The sequence below is a fragment of the Anser cygnoides genome, chromosome 3 (assembly GCF_040182565.1).
Source record: "Anser cygnoides isolate HZ-2024a breed goose chromosome 3, Taihu_goose_T2T_genome, whole genome shotgun sequence".
Lineage (NCBI taxonomy): Eukaryota > Metazoa > Chordata > Aves > Anseriformes > Anatidae > Anser > Anser cygnoides.
The window spans coordinates 101250359-101265545 of NC_089875.1; the positions used below are offsets into that span (position 1 = coordinate 101250359).

General features: G+C 40.6%; 1 protein-coding gene across 10 annotated transcripts in view; it reads right to left on the reverse strand.

Annotated features, from left to right (window-relative positions):
• The window catches only part of DLGAP2 (DLG associated protein 2), a 467238-nt gene that overhangs the window by 371041 nt on the left and 81010 nt on the right, over nucleotides 1-15187 (reverse strand). The window lies entirely within an intron of this gene.

Sequence of the window (15187 nt, forward strand, 5' to 3'; positions counted from 1 at the left end):
CACAAGAAGTTGTGTTCATAGGCAGATTATACTGTAAGTTCACAGTCGCCACCCATAAGGAAAATATCAAAGGTGACAGTACAGAACATGCTCATGACGACAAAGATAGAGATATTACTAAACTGTACCGGAGAGTCTGAATTATGGACAAGCTTTATTTATCACCTATCTAGAATTTAGGAAACGCAAACCATGATTCTTGGAAAGGAAGAATATTTCTGAAAAGCAAATCACAGGCAATAGGAATCTATTGTGTTAGAGAAGACATGCTGCTTGTGGGGGTTTGAAAACTCAATCTAAAGAGCAACAACATTGTGGCATGACTGACCTGCCTTCACTATGGCTGGCCAGGGTGCAAATAGAAAAGCCAGTGAACATAAGCATGGATGATCCAAGTTCCATCCTTAACTTTACTGACCACCCACAAAAACAAAGAAACACAATACAGCAACACATTTTTGTTTCTTTTGCAAAATGAACAGACTCTTGGCACTCCCATTCTATCCTACTCACATGTCTTGACAGACAAAATTCAAGACCTACTGTGCTGTGCATCCATGCCCAATGCCAGGGGGAAGGGGATAACCAAGAAACACCAAAAGATGTGTAGTGCAAGCAAAACCTCCCAGGTTCTCTTAGAAAGCTTAAGGTTAAGCCTTGCCTTCCATCAGATTCCTTAAATGGGAAAAGAAATATTTATGGTGCAGCTTTTATACCTTATTCAAAAGATCCAACAGTGAGGCAACAAAATTCAAGACAAATAACAACATAGTTTTTCAGGAAGCCATATGTCTTCTAAAATGCCAAGCAGAGATGTCAGCGAGAGTTAAAGATGCTCTGCAGTTTACTGTTGAGAGTAATTTGTCAATAACTTGCATGACTCTATGTTAAAAGATTTTTTTTCGGAGAAATCATCCCAGTGTTACCCAATGCCAAATAGTTAAGAATGTGCTAGCCCCAAAGAGTAAATTACTTAAGTTTAAGCACACTGAATATCAGCCTAAGAAGTGTCTCTTACATGATTTAAAAAAAAAAAAAAAAAGTGAGAAAAAATAGGTAAGTTACAAAGAACAAAATCAGATAAAAAAGAAGGACACAAAACTAGAGAGAAAAAACCTACAGGGAGCCACAAAACATTAGGCATGGAAATCAGCAAAATATCTAATAAAGTGATAAAGCTGACAAATAAATAAATAAATAAAAAAGGATGAGAAGAACTACCAACAAGGGAGAAGACTGGAGTTATTGACTATGCTGAGTTGTGAAAGGCCCTAAAGGAAAAGGAAAACACAAAGCATCAGAGAATATATCTGTGATCTGTGATGCTCTTGAGTTACAACTCAACAAAATAAAAATAATGAAATGACATAGGATGTCTTCCACAAGGACTTATACAATAGAGTTTGAAAAGAAGAAAGATGACTACAGCCTCCCCACACATAAATTACTTGAGTAAACAAGTCAGAGACTAGCTGGAGCAGAAAACAATGAATACAGACCAGCAACGATTACTTGTAATGGTTCCCAACAGAACTGTATCTTTGCGGCTACAAGGTTGGGGTTTTGATTAAGTCCACCTTAAGGGCAAAATCTGCCTTTCACAATGAAGGCAAATCTCATGCAATTAAAAGGACAAGCAATCAAATCTATTTCAGATCTACCTTTTCTTGAACTTCAATTCCCAATGACATCAAGTCTAATCAAAACTAAAAAATGGACAATGCAAACTATTTCAAGGTAATATAAGAAATGGAAAGACAATCATATCGCAGGCTTACAGTCCACCTTCCATGAAAAAAAAAAAAAAAAGAACAAGCAAAATAAAATACTCTCATTCCTCCTAAATCATCTTTTTCTGCCTATACAATCTGATGTTCTTGTATTAGCACCTTGAGTTCATCAGTTATGAGGGCTCCCTCACACAGCTAGTCTCTCTGAAGTGACAGAAAGTATCTGAAGAGTTTCTGCCGAACTTTATGGCCTGCCTAAAGAAGCTGTCTCATTTGGATGATACCAAGATACTTGTGTTTTTATGGGCAGAAGTAGATACCTATTTCTAGCCCCATCCAACAGCCTAGTTCTTACTGGATATCAAAGGATTCTGTTGCATTGGTCACCATTGTATCCAAAAAGTTTCTCAAGTAACAACAACAATAAACATAATACTGTTAAAGAATCTGAAAAAAATAAACCTAAAAATTGGGTTTTTGGTGTCTCACTACTGCCACCAGGAGAACAGCAAGGTTTTGAGCTGTGATTTGTGTTTCTCAGGAAAGGACCAACATCCTTCCTTAGCCCCATCATCCACATCAATTTCTCTTCTGCATTTTCAAAACCAAATACCACTAAAAGTTAGCAATTGTTTTTGTCAAATACTAACACAGCCATTCTTCAATGAATTAAGCATTACACATTGTCCATAGCAATGAAAAATATGAAGTATCTTGTTTACTGGATGTCAATTCTCTGTAAGTTGTTAAAATGTATTTAATATTACAAACTGAAGTAAAGGTAACGGCCTCATTGCAATCCTACGTGACAGAAGAGTTCAGAATAAGTTCCCAGTAACTTGAGTGCCAGCAATCTCTTCACCACACCAAAAACAAAGAGGCTTACCCCTTCCTAACTTCAGGTATTTCAGTTTTGACTTCTTCATTTCCAATAAACCACTCAAGCACAGGTCCTGCTCAAAGTTAAAAAGGGAGAAAATGTCCTATTTTGGTGAGGATGCCTAAATGAAAGTAACTTATTGCTATGACAGTTTAGTTTACTCATTTTTCATTCATCAGATCTCCACATTTTTGAAGAGTTAGGCTCTTTATCATCCATGAAAAGTGAAAGAATCTAGCAAAGTCATCTTTTTGATATAGCACTATCTGTTCAGTCTGACCCTGACTCTTACTATAGATTTCACTAAGCCACTTGAATTCTTTCACCACAGTTTTTATCTTTAAAAGTCTGACTACCTCTTTCAGCAGCAGGGGAAGGCTCATTCCTAAAACATAAGGCGAGATCAGTAATCCTGCAGGAAGTTCATTGTATCAACACTGCGTACAGAATTCGCCTCCTCAGCTCAAACTCCCTGGTTCAGCACGTGTGCCTGCAACACACGTGGCCCTCAACATGGCAGGGGACATGCTTCATGCTCCATGCTCCTTGATCCAGTGCTGCCAGGCAGAGGTGGAGGCCAGCCTCCTCGCCATCTTTGTGGTGTTTAGCAGTCCAGAACACACACAGCTCTCCCTGCTGCACAGAATGCCTCAAGGACCGCAACGGAGCATCGCTCCGGAAGGCAACACTCCACTTTATGAGATGTAATTTGTTCCACGAAGGGCGTACCGGTTATTCTTAGAAAGCAAGACCTTTCCAGCTACGCCCCTGGAAGACAACAAGCAGGTTCAAAAGAACCCCAGGCAAAGGAAGTTTTGTGTTCCCGTCATTAGCAAGTGACAAGTTTACTTCTGCACTTTAAGATTTTCCTGGTTTTGAAGCACGTTAAATGTTATTAAGCACCCACTACTCTATGAGCTAAGCAAGTATTACCAGCAGTAATGCACTAACTACTGGCACATACCACCCCACCGTTGGTTCAAGAAAATGATTAAAGACCAAAGCAAAAGCCCTCAAAGGTAGCAGGGAAGTCTTCAGTGAAAAGGAAGTAGACACATCACTGTTTGGATGGTCAGACGCACAATACCTGCCACCAGAATAATGTGGACAAATATTAATAAAATGAATGTCCTACTGAAGAGGAGGCTTATAATACAGCACATTTGTTTATTGTGTCTTCTTACTATTACAGTTTCCATAGAAACTGGGAGAGTTCGAAAATTTCAGCACCGGGCAACAAATTCTAATGATCTTTTTTAAAGAATCATTATAGCATATATTTAGTGCACACAGAACACATCAGCAAGATTTATATTCAGGTATATGAAACACGGATCACCAGTCCTAATGCAGAGGTGCTCCGGACTGTACAGGATGTCTAAGTCTTTGTGGCAACAAGAGAAAGATCGCTCCTTTTAACACATTAATAACAGTCCACACCATGCTCGTTCCTGCTCTTTAGGCTTTTCAATTTCGTGTTGCTTCCTCCAATTGCCCTCCAAACAAAGCACAGGAGCAAAAAGTACTGAGGCGTTTTCAAAATATGCTTCCCTTTCCCCGAAGCTTATGTGATATCTTACCCCCTACATTTATAATCACCTACAGTTTAACCATGATGTAATTTCTTGTGCCTTGTGGGCTGACTTCTGTGACTCACCATTTCCAAATATATTTGTGAAGGTGGTTCATGAATTAAAGTTCTGTCAGCTGAAGCCTCCAGCATTGTTCTGCCCATGTTCAGTATGGAGGCTCCTGGCTCACAAGAAGTTTTAATGGTACAGTACAGAGGATCAGTCCTCAGTTTACAAAGGACACAAGAAGCCATTATATAATGTAAGACAGCCTGCAAATGCCCCCATGGCTTTCTGTCATGCCATCGTTATTCTTTGGGAAGTTTAGGTTTCCTATATATACCACTGAAAATCTTCAGATGATTCATCCCCAGGGTTTGCTGTCAGATGAACGCTGTTGTGAGTTATGCTTCTCGTGGCTTCTGCGGGGCTGCGCTCTTGCCCATCGCCTCTTCCCTGATTTTAAGCCACGTCCGAATAACACCCTTATTCTTTCCTTGTTCACAGCACCCTCTTAGTCAACTACAAATTCTCAATTCCTCACTTAAGCAGTTAACTGCCTAAGTCTAGCAGACTAATATATTTCAATAAAATTAATAGCATCTACAAATGACAATGTGCATCCAGTCTTGCAGAATTACTTTCACAGAGGTGTACAGAAATGCCACTTCCCTTCTCTGCCCCTTCCCTGCCCCGGTGATCCTTGCCACAAGGGAGATAAGCTAACAGGACACTTTTTGCTGTTCCTGAGCTCTTCATCTGCTTTTCCTCCCTGCTCAACAGCATTCCTCCTCTTGACTGCCAGTTTGGGAGAGTGTCTTGTCCAATGCAGAGTCACACTGAGACACCTAAACCACATCCATGGAAGCATTTGCTACGTTTTAATCTCAAGTGCAGAGGCCACAGAGCTGCCTCCGGTCATGTACTTCTACAATAACCACCACTAGCAGCTTCGGGGATCGGATGCCTTATTGGTGCAGAAACATTTGATATTTCCCATCATGACAGAAAGGAGACAAGTGGTTAAATTACTGCCTGTTGTGCACGATTGTAGACATTAGCAGCTGTTATTTATAGTGCCTATTATGTTATAGTATCCCAAAAGACAGGAGAACCACGTCATGCAGCATTACTACAAATAAAACCATTCTAGCATAGAACAACCCTTTTAAGCATAGAGAATATCACTGTAGGTTATCTTTAAATGGAAAGCATGAACAGCTCTGATGTTTTGATAACAAAACGTAGTTTTAGTACTCCCACCCCCCCCCCCAGCTAATAGAAGAAGAAGAAAGGAGGATGGGAAAAATTGTACATTAATAAAGTCAGGTGAAAGAAAAAAGGTAGATCTGGCAGAAGTCTCCACCAGTGCATCAGTGGAAGTGGGATGTCTTTTTCTGGAAAATGCACAGCCCATGTTTTTGTCATGGAGAGGCTTGTATGCCACAGCTTTTTAAGTCTGTTATTTAATCCTAAGGAGTTAAATACAAGTCCTATTTGGCAGACTACTCCAAATTAAGCACCATGCCTTAGAGCAAACCAAGCATCACTCGGGCATCTTATGAAAATAAAAGTTACCTAACACTGAGCATCTCAGACACAGGACCCAATTCCCCATACTCTCCCACTCTTCTAGTAAAAATGGGGTAGGGGAAGGACAAAACAAAGCAAACATGATTTCTGGAAATATATGTATATATATTTTTAGGAGTTATCAATGTGAGATCTATTCCTCATTTTTTCTAATTTACATCCTTTTTACAAGAAAACTTTTAGCTAATATCCATTATTCCCATGTTCCCTGAAAAAAAAAAAAAAAAAAAAAAGAAAGACTGTCTTGTTCTTCAAAAGAGGTTCCACAAAAATGGAGATTATCGTAGAACTGAACTGAGTCTGGGATAAGAGCCTAATGGGCACTTACGATGCTGTTTCCATTACACTTCCTCCTCTCAGAACTGGGATTCTTCCCAAATCAAAGAACGATATATTTTTAGGACAACAATCTAGTTGAAAAATTGAATTGAAATTTAAGGAAAAAAAAAAAAGAATATAATGTTGATGAACTGGCAACAAATAAAAATGTGTTTGTTACTTCTGCGTGTTGCACAACTGAACGATTAATGCATACCAGCCAAGAGATCTGTCCTAATTTTCGAGTTGCCTCACAGTGGCTGAGTGAGACATGACACTAATGAAACAGGGAGCACAGATAGTTCAGCGTAGGCACTGAGACCTTTAAAAGGTGAGGGAACAGTTTCTTCTGGCCCACAATCAAAGCCAGATCCTCCAGTGGGAACGAAGTCCCAGCGTGGCCTGTTGCATCCATACGAAACCAATGAATCCAAGACTCCTCCAGCTGCATTACAGCTATATTCCTCCAAGAGCAATATGAATTCCCTGTGCTCCTCGCCATTAATTGGCGGTTGTTCTAAAAAACAGTACTAAGATTTTATCTTCTTTAGAAGCACATTTTACCTTACAGTATGAGTAGAAATTTGTCTTTCGATTTCTCTGCTCAATTACATGCTCTTTACCTCTACCCACACACTGCACTGTGTTGGCAACACCGTACATTTTGGCAGTGGACCTCAAAACTGTATTCCTCCGCAAGAGAATGCCTGTGTATAGTACACTCACAGACACATACACACCCCCTCAGTCCACGTGATTCATATACTGCCTGGGCAACCATTTCACAAATAGATGGAAGCACTGAAAAATAAAAATCCTGACCTCTGGCATATAGAAATCAGCCATTCTACTCACTGCTTTCGTTTAGCAATGCTTAGCCACATTATTAACATGACTGGTTATCAGAGCTGTATGGAGTTTATGATGTACATTTGTTATCTCTTCCTTTGGTAGCCGAGCCGTACACACTGGGAACGCTTTACAAAACCTCTCAGAAATAAAGGTCAAGTAAGCTTTCCTGCAAGAGATGCTGTTTTCTGAAGAGAATTTCCTTCCTACACACCTTCAGCCACCAGAGCTCTTCTGATGCTAGACAAAGAGATGGCAAACACATATGCCCACTCACATCTCTGCCTCTAGAAGTAAGGTTTACCAAGTTAGAGCCCCTTCTTCAGCCCCTGCTCCCCCCACACATATCCTCGTCAATGCACATGAGGCTGAGATCGCTGTGAAAGTGGTATTTTACAGCTCATGGGTTATATTTAGTCCCCAGAGCACCAGGGCTAGTCAGCCCTGCCTTTCAGGGGATCTTGTATTGATCTTGAAACATGTAATACGACGTCCAAACATCAGCGAACTCGCTTGCTCAGTTTTGGTTTGGGGACTACGTAGTTTGGGGTGAAACACAATCATGACTTCCAATAATGGTAATGAAAAGGAAAAAACATCAGAAAGGAGGGAGGAACTGGGCACAGTGAAGGATGCTGAACACCGAAAAGGACTTCCAGCCAGCTAGGGTACTATGAAAAGGCTGAAGCAGTAGAGCACTGTGCTAAGATGGTGGTTTTGGCTTCATAAACCAAATGGCACAGACATCTGTGCCAGCTAGAGTCTTAAACAATTTTATCCTCACACATATCCAGAATCTCCTGAACTGTCCAACTATTGTATGTAGAACAACAAATCTTAATTAGCTCTAAAGCTGAAAGTATTGAAGACATTGAAGTATTCAAGGTTCCTGAATACTGGAGCACTGGCACAGGTCGCCCAGAGAAGCTGTGGAGGCTCCTTCTTTGGAGATCTTTGACAGATGCCTGGACATGGGCCTGGGCACCCTGCTCTGGGTGGCCCTGCTTGAGCAGGGGTTGGAGCAAATGCCTCCAGAGTTCCTGCCAACTTCAACCTCTCTCTGATTTCGTGAAGATACTGAAGAACTTGAAGTATTCAAGATACCGAAGCCTGAGGCCCTACCAACCTTGAGATAATAGCCCTGTCCCATTTGAAGTCTGAGTCTACACCAAACCACCTGTATTTCTGCACCACACAGAAACTGGATTTTAGTGTATTAAACTGGACAGTCACAAGTAGAACCAAATCCAATACGACAGGGTAGTCTTCTGTCTGGTTTGAGACTACAAGTTCTCAGTTCCTTATTCTAGCTAGATATCTGGAAGTACTAAGAGGTCAAAATGACCCAAAGGATGCAAACTAACATTAGAAAATGATTTCTTACACAGCCTGCTGGCTCCCGCTTGACATGACTGCAAACTATCTGTTCTTCAGCTCTTGCCAGTTGTTCCTTATCCACACGCTGAATCATTGCGAGAAGTGGAACCAGCACCCTGGTCCCTTACAGCCGTTCTCCCTGTGCTGCTGATCCTCTGTAGGTATTAGAAAAGCTAGAGTGAAACGCTGATTGAAGACCCAAGTTGAGGTAATAGGCTTGTATTCACCTTGTGGGCTGGGTGAGGGGAAGAGAATCAGGAAATCCAGAAGTGAAATCCCACCTGCTCAGGAATATTAAAATAAAAAAGTTCAGTATCTTTACCCAAACCTCCTGATTTTTAACTATTTAAATTTCACTCATTCCTACCATCAGATCATCTTTCCAGAAGAAAAACAAATAAAAAAAAACCCTTCTTTTCCAAGTCTCTAGCCCGTGTTAACATGTTCAGCCAAGTCAATCAAGTCTTCTGGAAGAAGAAAGGACACAGACAAAAGTATATGAAAGTTTATGTAAAGTAAAAATGGAAAATTAGACATGAGCTAATCAACAATCATGTCACGTTTAGAGAACAGTTACAGTCTGCACTCTTTTCTAAACAAATCCAGGTGGGAATAAAAAAGCCTCATTGAAAAAAAAAAAAAGGCAGTTTTAGATGTATGCTAGTGTAACATACATGGAAGAGGGGGAAAAGGGGAATTTTTTAGCCTAGATGATAAAATCTAAAGAGAGGGAAGACAGAATAAAGCCTTCAGACAGGGTATCTACAAGGAGCTGGGGAACAGAAGGCACCTATTGTCCAGATGAATTAACGAGCTCAAGTTGCAGCAAGGAAGACATGGGTTATGAATAAGGAAAAGTCTTCAGTGGTAAGGTCAGGGAACCTGAAAAAAAGGCCTGCAAAGGCTACCAGACATCTGTCAGGAAAGATGTGGGTATAACTGATCCTCTCTGGGCACAGCAGAGGCTGGGTCCCTCCTGTTCCTGCCTCCTTGCTAGCTTGGTTGATCACTGCTGGCAGAGTAAGGAAAACAGTCCAGAGAGCCCAGACCTCCTCTTCCCAAGGAAAGGCTAACATTAAACATTGGCTGAGGTTCAGCCAGTGGGGAAAGGGCAGAAGAGTGAACATAAGCATGAGTTGCTTGCAATAACTAGGACATTCACTCCCCCATACACCCCTTCACACAGCTTCTGTTCTGCAGCCCTGGCTCTGCTGGTCAGGTCAGGTCAGTTATGCAGGGGAAAAGGGGCTGGAGAGCAGGAATCTCTAGGGAGAAATAAGGAGTCCAAATTATGCTCCAAACGCATTTTAAGGATATTCTTTGTTTCACACTCAGACTGGAGCATTTAAATTAGATCTTCTCTGGCCAGGATGTCTTCCTCCCCCAGGTTCATTCTCCAATTAATTGCTGTCAACATTTTTCACAATGTGAGTTACATTTGACCAGAACTTCTGTCACAGCTTATCACCCCTGCCATGGGTATCACTTCACACCCTTTCATCTGTTTATTCTTGCACAGTCCAGTTCAGTTCTCCCTTCTCTATCCTTTACTGGTGACCCCATGCACCTCTACAGAGTTATGGTACCTGGAATTGCTCTCAACAGCTCTAAATGAGAGGTATTTATTTATTTTTTATTTTGCAAAGGTTAGCATCACACAGCTGGTCAACTAAAAGCAAAACAACCTTGATAACAAGGTATGAGAACTTCCGGATTAAGCAGAAGATTAAGAAAATACTTACTCTTGCTTTATTTTCACCCCTCTAATTCTCATTTCCATGGAAACAGGGCTGGAAAGCACCAGCAGGCAGCCTGCAGCTGAACATCTGAATGAGAGTGCTCGTGTTGAACTCAGCAAGCAGGCAGCAGGTGAAGCCTGCAGGAGCTGCCTAAAAATCTATAGCTGCGTTTTGAAAGGAAAAGGACAGCCTCGAGTCAGGCAAAGGACTTCTAAGCAGGATTACACGTAACCCTAGTAAATATTCTTGCATTGCAACAGCTGCTAATCTGACTTCATCTTCTGTAAAATGTAAGGATAATATTTCTTTATCTCAGCTGCACCAGGCAAAAATCCATCACAATTAATTAAGTACCCTGAAACGCTCAGATGGAGGATGATATACTAGCAAAAAGGGTAACTTATATTTGTAGCAGAGCTTTGGCTTCCAGACACTGTCCTGTAATTCCTTCTGTGAAATCAAACTGGCTGCTGCCCAGTCCGTACACGTGTGTTTTGAGCCCAGTCATATGGATGGCTCTTTTCATAAACATCCATTGCAGTTTAACAAATGTATATATGGGAAAACAAACAACAAAAAAAACACTAAAAGTTAGTAATGTATTTGCTAGCTATAAAGCACATTGGTTCTGAGCACCACTCCACATTCCTTGTGTTATAAAAGCTACTAGGGCAACCCAGTTGTACATATTAAGGAGGAAAAAAAAAATAAAAAAAAGGCAATGTTAACTTCTTTACTCATTTTAGTAAAGTTTCATAGAGGAATTCTTTTTAATACCATCTTAGATTTTTCTCCGGTTCAATATTTGCTCTTCAAGCAACAGGAAGAAAAGCAAACAAAAGAAGGATGAAACATTACTGTCTTGGGCTATGCTTTACCCAAACAAGAGATCGGTTATTATTAAACTCCTGCTTTTGTATCTAAAGCAATTACCACTTTCTCAAACAGATATTATTCATTCTTTGTAGAGAACAGAACACTGGTCCCACTTTGTGTCAATGTAATTTCAGCCAATATAATGGACAAAACAGAACGATTGTAACGAAGGATGTAATGTCTTGGGCAAGTTCAGTATCGGCACACAAGAGCTGACCTGAAAATGGATGATGAAGAAACTTGAGACAACATAAATCTTTCTTTTCTCTTTTTTTTGAAGAGTGTTATTTAAAGTTTAACAGAGCTATTTATCAGAATCAAGTCATCCTGATAGGTGTGGCTGTGCTTTATTTTACCTCCGCTCTCCTTTCCCATCAGAGAGGAAATGCAAGCTTAAAGCACCAGAGAACGAATCAACACGAGAAGCTGTTACTGACTACTGATTCATTACTTCCTCTGGGATCTTCAGCGGAAAAAATGAGCCCAAATTTAGCAGTCCACCACATATCAAACTCACAGCTATGACGGAAAAGGATAGTACAGAAGCTGCTTGTGCAATTTTCTTGCATCACAGGAAACTAATAACTGTGCTTCAAGAGCACAACCACGGCAGACACAGCATACACCCATCAGCATCTCTGCGGTGCGAGAATATTCATTTAACAGTTGCAGCAACAGTAGAAATTGCACAGAGCACACTCTGTTAATGAGTCCCCCTGATAACTCCCTTTTTGCTATACCAGGTATATTTGTACTCACCTTGAGGATCACTTACAGGGCCAGATCACAATGCTGGGAGCCCTGGCACAGGCAAAAATCAAACTCCAAATATTTCACTGATTTAGTCTGAGCCTGCTTAAACATAGCATACACAAAAGCATAAGCTTTCACGTATATTTCCTCTTTTTCTTTGTGTGAAAGTATCTATAGCTAAACAACCCACATGCACTGCCTAAGAGCTCTACTTCAAACAAGACTAGAAATAAAACAATTTAAAAAAAAATATTTTAAGAAGTAATCCACATCACTGAACACTGACTTCTCTTTTTCAAAGCTGCATTTCTGCCTCTCAATTTTTAATTTTTTTATTTTTTTTTTAAGGAATGACAAGATACTCTGTACTTAAAGGCTATCTTCATTTCAAGGGTAGAAACCAAACGCACTGCTCGTACTGTACAAACAGCTCTCCAAACCATCATCATAACTGCAAACCTTGCTAAGGGGAGAAGGGAAACGACAGCCTTGGCATCTGTTTAAGATTTACAGAAGTGCTCATACAGCAACAGAGGGACTTCTGACTTGGCTGAAGAGTTCCAGTAGGCTGGGGATGGATCATTCCTGGAAATATTTGTAAAGGGAATTATGGCTGGCTGCACCGGCTGCATGCATGCACCGAGGGTGGTGGGTGTCCATCAGTAGGAGTGGCTTATTTCTTCCAGCTGCAGCTTGAAAGAGAGAGGAATATAATTCAAGGAAATAAGCAAGCTGCTCCCTGCCAGGTCAATAGTACCTTCACACTGTTTCCCCTTATGAACTTGTTAGTGACACCTGTACAGAGCATGTAACTGCTTTTCTTCCAATTAACTTTATACCTGCTAATGCACCCCAGTTGTTGCTGGCTGGTTAACTTAAAGGAGATGGAAAGAATCCAGGAAGGGATATCAGTGAAGCTCTTTGTTGTGCTTAGGGCAAACAAGAAGGAAGTACAGAATAAAGGTGTCTGACCTGGGATGTTTTGCCTCTGGAGACATGGGTTACGTGACAAATGCAGGTTCTGGATACCAGTTAACATGGTAATGAACACATGTTATGCCAATACATGCCATATGAATTTTTTTTAATTTAGTAATGAAAATATACTTGTGATTAAAGGAAAGCCACAAATAAATTAACACTTCAGAAATGAAACGTCATCATCTATTAGAAAAGCTTAATGCAAGCACTCAACTCAGACACTGAGATCTTGTAACTGCTTTACTTGTTTAAAAAATAAGTTTTATGCTTCTTCCTCTCTTTCTTCTCCCATCCCCCCGTCCATCTCTTTCTCCCTCTCTCCTTTTCATTAGGAACAACACCCAGCTCTGCACATTCCTAAATTCCTCCAAACACCAGCAACTGAACACAAAGATCTGAAGCTTGCAATCCGGCTGTTTCTCCAGACTCAATGAGAACAGAGCTGGCCAAGATTATATACAATGTACATGTCTGAATTCAAATAGCCCTTTCCAAGTTTACAGAAACTTAATGAATGCCTTCTTCTTAGTGTGGACTCATGGATTCTGACACAATCAAACAGGAAAATGGCTCACCTATCTCTGATTGACTCCACCAACCAAACTCAGTGTCCCAGCAATGTAAATCCCCCACCGCGAAGTAGTTCCAAGCTGCCTCCATCAAGCAGACATGCAGAAGACAGGAAGGAGCAAAGAAAGGGCAGACAGCCTTAATTACTCTCTCTGGGTTACATGAGAAAACGTGAATGGAAGGGGACGCAAACTGAGCCCTTCTTTTCAGGGTTGCAGAGGGCAAACCCCCCTGCAAAGGCCACAGCTCCACCTGTAAGAGCTCCTGGAGGGCACAGCTCCGCTGGTTGAAAACAGGCTGACAAAATGCACCCCCACAAAATCCTGGCAAGAGGGCTTGTAGCTCAGACAATACACTAGTAATCGTCTCACTTCTGTTTAACCTCTTTTGTGTTGGGATCCTACAACTGCACCTGCAACCTGCTAGAAATTCAGTCATTCCTCTCCTCCAGGAAGAAACTGAAAAACCCCCACATTCTCTCTGAACTCTTCTTCTCCTCCTTTCTGCCAAGGATTTAAACACCATAAATGAGGGAAACAGGGAAAATGGAACACAGACATTATCTACTTTGCACCTGCTGGCAACTCCCAACTACACAGTAGGTAGGCATAAAAATACTTGTAGCAGTCACATAGAAGCAGTAGAAATGACAACTATTTTCATACCTAAGTGTGCTTGAGTTGTACAGAAGTTGTTACATGCCAGAAACTGATAGGATTCTTCTTCAAAGAGCCTAGGTCAAAAATCTTCAAAACAATACCAGCGATACCAATTTTACCAGCAAGCTTCTCTCATGCCCAAATGAACGCACTTCCGAAAGTGACTGGGATTTAGTAGGTGCTTGGTATTTTATATAAATGGCTTTCTTGATATTGATTATGAAGGCAAATTTCACCCTGTTTAGCCAAACGGTCAGATTCTCAGTGCCCAACAGCAGGCTATCACACTGGCTTTGACCTCTACTTGCTGCACTTCTGTACAAGTCAAGAAGAGTTTGGTCATCGATGGAACCTGGATCAAGTCTTTCTACTACAGATAAAATTTAAAAAGGTAATCAGCACAGGATATTAACACAAGAGCATACAAAACAGGCTTTGGTCATTATACAGTGTCTCCTTGGCAAAGTTTTCAGGAAACCATGAAATAAATACAAAGGCAAAATCTGTCTGCAATCTGTTCACTAATTACAAACTCTCAAAATCTTTCCAGAAGAGGTGTATTATTAACTGTCTTACTATAATGTACTCCTCCCATGTTCACAGATGAAAATGGAAATGAGATTTTAACTTTTCTTTGAGGAGTTGCAGGTAACCACAAGTCGCACTACAGTTCAACACAATAGTCAAGTTCTCTATGCAATTACGCTCAGCGCAAACTGCACCTGAAATACAAGCAACAGCAAGCCAGGGAACAAACCGGTTTGTTTTAATTGTCGCTACTGAAAGGGGGGGGGAGAAGAGGGAAGAAGTCTTAAGAGCTGCAAGCATTCATATATGTTCTATTAAACAGGTACTGAAAACAAGCTGTGTTTTTTCTTCTGCCTCTCTGAAATTAGTCTGTTAAATCAAACTCACAATTCCATCCATATTCTGTCAGTTTCACCCAATTTATAACATTCTAAAAAGGATTTTAAAGCTTATTTTAGAAGAAATTGTTTTCCCTGTAATAAAAGAATGTAAAATTACTTAATCATTTTCTTCTTGTCCATGTTATTGTTCTCATCAATTGATTTGTTCTGGTCACAAACTTATTATTTAAGTCTCCTCCTGCACAATAGCAAGGCATCATTAATGATACACCCTGTGTCATATTCTAACCCCTTAGTATCTAAAAAATAAGCACAAAGCAAGCATTTATCTGCAGTCAGAATTAGCATAAGACTTACTGCTTAACACTTTTGTGAGTCAAGAGGACCGGATTTCAGACTCTTTCTCCTTTCTCTCCAGAACT